The following is a 6,153-nucleotide window of genomic DNA, read 5'->3' as shown; positions in this document are numbered from 1 at the left end:
GTGCTATACTCTGTCCTGTCAGATGACTTCAGGTGTGGAATTTTCCACTTGTGGCATCATGTGGCACTCAAAGTTCTGGATTTTATGGTGTTTTGACTTTTAGATTAGCGATGCTCAGATCATAATAAATTACTATCAGATATTAGAACACCTCAGTGTTTCTGGATGAGGGAAGTTAAAGCTGGTAAAGCCAGTGGGTCTTGAATCCTTATGGTTGAATGATATAAAAGCAAACTCAGAGTTGAAGCTGTCCCTGTTGTAGTACTTCTCAGAAAGCCAAGTAGCCGATTCCACCTTGGATTTTTGTTTTTGTGTTGTTGTGTTTTGTTATAGAGCATGTGTGCTTGCCAGAGAGGGAAAGTGAGAAATCACTCCCCGGGGGGATGGCCACACCATGATCCTTTTACTCCCTTCTCCACTCAGAATTTTAGACAAACATGCACACGTGCTTGGTGTAATTTTCAAGCTGCCAGGCCCAGGACTTGAACTACAGATGGCCATGAGGGAATCCAACACTTTAACCACCACGCCACCTGGTGGCCATCCACCTTGTTTTTTATTTTTTATTTTTTTTGTTTTTTTGTGGAGAGGTTTTTCCTCTAGGGCACATGCACTTGCCGCAGAGACAGAAAGCGAGAAATCACCCCAGAAGGGATGGCCACTTCACAATCTTTTCTTCGTTTTTCTCTCCAGATTTTGGGCACACATGCAGTTGCACTTGGCGTGAGTTTTAATCCCCTGGGTGCGAGACTCAAACGATGGTCGACTACATGGAAGTCCAGCTGTGTAACCATTATGCCATCTGCAGGTCCCCTACCTTATGTTTAACAGGGCTTGTATAATTTATCATTGAAAAACAGTCGCAATTTAGCCAGAAGGTCAAGGTTTTAATAATTAAGCTGCTTGTGTTCTTGTCTTTATTCTTTAGTGGTAGAAAAAGAATTATAAGATGGTGTAACCTTTATGTTTTTTATGTTAACAGATGTTCATTTGGATCTGGAAGATCGCTTGACCCGGTTTATGAAGACAGAAGAAGCCATCTTATACTCGTAAGGCTTTGCCACTGTAGCCTGCACCATCCCTGCCTACTCTAAGAGAGGGGACATTGTCTTTGTGTAAGGGCCTCTGCCTACTTTCTAGTCACACTTCCTTTGGGAATAACATTGATTGTCCTAGAAAATTCCTTTATTAGGATTGTCTGCCCAAAATAATTATTTTGTTTTTTTGTTGTTGTTGCTTCTATACAAATGCAGTCACCCCAGCCAAATAATTCTACAGAGTTTGAGTGACCTTCGCTTGAAGGGTGCTTGAAAGTGTGGGCAGTTGGGACCAGCAGTTGGCATAATGGCTATGTTGCTGGACCCCCGTGTAGTCAACTGCGGTTTGAGTCCCGGACCCAGTGGCTTAATCTCAATGCCAGGCACGTGAACTTGTGGGCCCAAGATCCTGAGAGGAGAGCGGAGAAGGGATTTCGGCATGGCCATCCCCACAGCGGGTGATTTCTCGCTTTCTGTCTCTCTGTCTCTCTCTGTCTTTCTGGCAGGCGCACACGCCCTATGGCAAAAATCTCCAACAAAGTGTGGGCAGTCACTTAACTGCCTTTATGGTTGTTGTGTAGTCCAGGGGAGGCGAGCTGCCTGCCTTCCTCCTGCCACTCTGAGGCCACATGGCATCCCTGTGAGTCTTGTCACAGACCATGTGGCCAGCCATACTGCTTGGCCATGCAGCTCCACCCCATCATCACCTGCCCTGCACACTGCCGCTCTGCTGACATGGTATCGCAGCTTCAGTAGAGCACAGAGCTGTGCTCCCAACTGCTTGTGAGCAGATCTGCACACCTGCGTGATGCACCCAGGATGTACCGGGCTGCTGTTCATGTGAAGGGTGAGGCCAAGGCAGCATAAGGGTTGGTGTGGCCAGTCCACTGTTCACAGACAGAAGCAGTCACCACTCGAGCCCACACCACTGTCATCCAGTGAGTGGACTGTTAAGTGGCTCTTAATTTTAGGGGTCAAATTTACTCTTGTTTCTTTTTTTTTCTTTTCAACTCTATAGCCACAGTAATCTGTTCAAGAAGTGCAAATGTGATTATTGCTTACTTCATTTAATACATATCAGAGCATCCACTGTTTCGAAAATAAAGACCCACTCCTTATCATGGTCTTGTGAGTTCTGAACCACCTTTTCAGGCTCACTCTGTGTGACCGTTTCCCCTCTGTTCCCTCCCCACTCACACTGCCTGCCAGGGTTGCTCTGCTTCTCAGGCCTCCCTCACACATACAAACACCGTTCCGCTCACTTACGCCTGACTTGCTGGATTCTCCTTTTGTTTGTTTCTGATTCTTTCTAGGACCCTTTGCCTAGGATCGCATTTACCATTTAGTAGTGGTCGAGAAATACCAATTGAGTGAATATTTGAATGACAGCTGGAGCTCCCAGGCACTGAACCTTAGACCTGCCCACCTTAGCCCTGTGCTGTCCTGTGACCACTCACCTTTGGAGCTGCTGCTTGTGCAGTGGCAAAAGCCTCCCTTACACTTACAGCATAGCCAGCTGTCTCCAGGGTTCCCGGGCACATGGATCCTTTCCTCACTATCACCTGGCAGCCTGGAGCAATCCAGCAGACGGCCCCATCCTCAGTTCTTCTGTGTGTACGTGTGACCATTAAAATAGATATCAAAGTTAATTTTGCCCATAGTTTTAAAAATGAACAGAAAAAAACTCATAATAAACTTAAGAGCCATTGCTGCCTTTTTTTTTTTTTTTTAAGAATGATTTAACATTACTTAACTCATTTATTTTAAGTTTGACAGGGGGTTGGGGGTGCTGGGGAGAGGAAAGGCAAGCCACCAGGTTCGGGACTCGAAGTGCAGTCAGCCATATGGGAGTCCACCGCCCTTAACCACCATGCCACCTGCCGGCCCCAGCCATTGGTTTTTAAACAGCATTTCTAGAGTTTTAATCCAAGCAGCATTGCAACGGCAGCGTTTTACAATATCACTTTACAAAACATCCACTATAAATTCCTTTTTGAGTTTAAATGTAGAAAGTTATGGTTACAGGTGAACTTGTATGCTTCCTTTGTCAGATAATATTACATTGTCTTTTGGGTTTTAACTGCTGAAGAACCTAACATAAATTCACTTTCATGTGTTACATTCTGTGTCTTAAAACTTTAGTTTCTCAGCTGACTCCATAGTGCACTCGTTAACTGTTGTGCATAGAAAGCCAGATCCCACTTGGCCAACCATGGTTCAAATCCTGTCCCAGCAGCTTGGAAAATGCCGTGTGTTTTCATACTGCCAGGGCCGGGACTGCCCTCTGGTTGGCCACGTGGTATTTAGCTTCCATCGCACAATGCTTGTAGGGCCTGCCTGAGTGATAGTATCTTACAGTTTATTTTCTTGGTCCGGTTTTGGTATTAGTGTAATACTTCACAAAATTAATTGAAAAATATTTTGTTTTCTGGAGCTGATTGTATAGGGTTGTTTTTAATTCTTTAAATGTTTGGCAGAATTCTCTAATGAAGCCATCTAGACCTGAAGTTGTTTTTTTTTTAGCTGCTATATTGCGTTTGCGCTTGCCAGAAGGAGAAATTCCAATCCTTTCTCCTCCGTCCTCCTCTCAGGATTTGGGGCACACTTGTACATGCAGCAGGTGTATTTCTTTTTTTCCTTTTTTTTTTTTTGAGATGTTTTTGCTATAGGGTGTGTGTACTCTGCAGACAGACAGAGAGACAGAGAGATAGAAAGGAAGAAATCAACCCCCGGGGGGAGATGGCCACACCAAAATCCCGTCTCCTCCTTTCTCCTCTCGGGATCTTGGGCACGCACACACACGGGCCCAGCGTGAGTTTTAAGCCACCGGGTCCAGGATGTGAACCACGGTCGACTTCGTGGGAGTCCAGTGACATAGCCATTATGCTAACTGCTGGTCCCCAGCAGGCGTATTTCTTAATCTGCTGTGTCTAGGACCCTGACTGTGGGCTCCAGCTGCTCCAACCACCTGCCACTGGCTTTTCGAGGTTTCTTTTTTGAAAGTATTCTAGTTATGAAGTCAGTGTCCTTATACTTATGGGCTACTCAGATTATCCATGTCATATTGAGTGAGTGAAAGTAGACAGTCTGTGTTTTAAAGGGATTGACCCATTTCTTCTCAACTGTCCAATGTATATGCGAGGTGCTATTTCTGGTGTTCCTGTATTTGTCTAACGACTACCGGGTCTGTAATGATAGCTCCTGTTTCATTCCTGGTATTAGTGGTTTGTATCTTTTCTTTTTTTCCTTTGTCAGTTTTGTTAGAGGTTTGTCAGTGTTACTGGTCTTTTCAAAGAATCAACTGTTTCATTGTTTTTCTCTGTTGTATTTCTGTTGTCAGTCCCATTGACTAAATGATTTCCTACCTTATGTTCATTTTTGGTTTATTTTGTTCTTTTTCTGGATTTTGAGGTGGGAGTTTAGATTATTATTCAGAGACCTTTTCTCTTTTCCAGTTAATCTATTTAATGAATTTCTCTCAGGACTGCTTTATTGACATATTTTCATGTTTTATTTTTTAATTTACGATATAGTTCATTGCATCTTTTAAAAAATTTGCCTTTGGACTTTCTCTATGACTCTTGATTATTAGAAAATGTATCATTAGGGGATTTTAAGTCCCTGCAGTTTGTGTTAAGGCTTAGGATGTATTCCTTGCGGTGTGTCCGTGGGCACTCAGGAGGAATGTGTCCTGCTGTTGGGTGCTGGGTGTTCTGTAATGTAAGTTAGAGCTTGCTGGCCGGTGTGCTGTTGGGCTCTTCTATAACGCATCCTTGTCAAGTTTCCAAATGGTTGTTCTCTGTCAGTTTTGAAAGGGTAGTGAAGTCATTTAAGTGTAATTGTGGATTTATTTATTTGTCCTTTCAGTTTTATCATTTTTTGCTCACACATTTAGCAACTCTGTTGTTAATGCATATTTGGGATTATTCAACTTTCTCAGTGAAATGACCTTTTTAGCATTATCTAGTATCCTGGTAGTGTCTCTGGTAATTTTCTTCATTCCAAAGACTTATACTTTATCAGCTATTCTCATTATACTTACTTTATATATTTGTGTGTGTATATATATATATATATGTATATGCATGATGTGTGTATTTTATTTTTTTTTACTGTTTATTTTTTTTTTCAGAGGTTTTTGCTATAGGGCATGTGCGCTCGCCAGGAAGACAGAGAGAGACAGAGAGACAGAAAGCAAGAAATCATCCCCCTGGGGGGATGGCCATGCCGCAATCCCTTCTCCTCCAATCTCCTCTCGGAATCTTGGGCACGCATGCACACGCGCCCAGCGTGAGTTTAAGCCACCGGGTCCAGAACCCAAACCGCGGTCAAGATGTGTGTATTTTTTGCTACCTGTGTCATAGTGTTTTAAATTAGTTTTTCGTAGACAACGTGCAGTTGGGTCATACTTGAACCACTGTACCTGTCTTTGGATTGTGTGTTTTATTTTGTGTTTAATGTAATTACTGATATGTTATGGTCTAAATCTGCCATTTTATTTTTTGTTTCTGGTTCCCTCTACTTTTTATTTCTCTATTTTCATTACCCTGCCTCTTTTCTTTTTCTTTTTCTTTTTTTTTTTGGTTATAGGGCGTGTGTGCTCGCCAGACAGAGAGACAGAGAGACAGAAAGCAAGAAATAATCCCCCAAGGGGGGATGGCCATGCCACAATCTCTTCTCCTCCATTCTCCTTACGGGGTCTTGGGTACACATGCACATGCACCAGGTGTGAGTTTAAGCCACCAGGTCCAGGACTCGAACTGTGGTCAACTACATGGGAGTCCAGTGACACAGCCATTACGCTAATTGCTGGTCCTGTACCCTGCCTTTTTGTAGCTTAACTCAACTTATTTTAGAATTACTTTTTTTATTTATGTTTTTGAATATTTCTCTTTGTAAACTTTTTTAGTCATTGTTCTAAGTGTTATATGTATGTTATTAGTGGTGGTGGGTGTCATTTTACCAAGGTATAGAATCTTTATCTTTCTATACATCCCTTTCATCTCATTTGTATTATAATTGTTTAATTATTTCCTGCACATACATCGATAACCATGTTGTAAATTTTGTTTAAAGGGCTTTTGTTTTTTTGTTGTTATTTGTTTGTTTTTGTCAT

The 6,153-nt window shown here is 42.5% G+C and overlaps 1 long non-coding RNA gene across 2 annotated transcripts in view; it reads left to right on the top strand.

Annotated features, from left to right (window-relative positions):
* Window positions 1-6,153, top strand: part of LOC102491849 (uncharacterized) — a 38,736-nt gene that overhangs the window by 8,887 nt on the left and 23,696 nt on the right. For both annotated transcript variants that reach the window (XR_001370433.2, XR_001370434.1), the window contains exon 3: window positions 983-1,115. This is a non-coding gene — a long non-coding RNA (uncharacterized LOC102491849). The remainder of the gene's footprint in view (window positions 1-982; window positions 1,116-6,153) is intronic.

The sequence above is a fragment of the Tupaia chinensis genome, unplaced genomic scaffold (genome assembly GCF_000334495.1).
Source record: "Tupaia chinensis unplaced genomic scaffold, TupChi_1.0 Scaffold000269_1, whole genome shotgun sequence".
Taxonomy (NCBI): Eukaryota; Metazoa; Chordata; class Mammalia; order Scandentia; family Tupaiidae; genus Tupaia; species Tupaia belangeri.
Note: the sequence above shows the minus strand (reverse complement) of the source record. Positions and strands in the feature narration are given on the sequence as shown.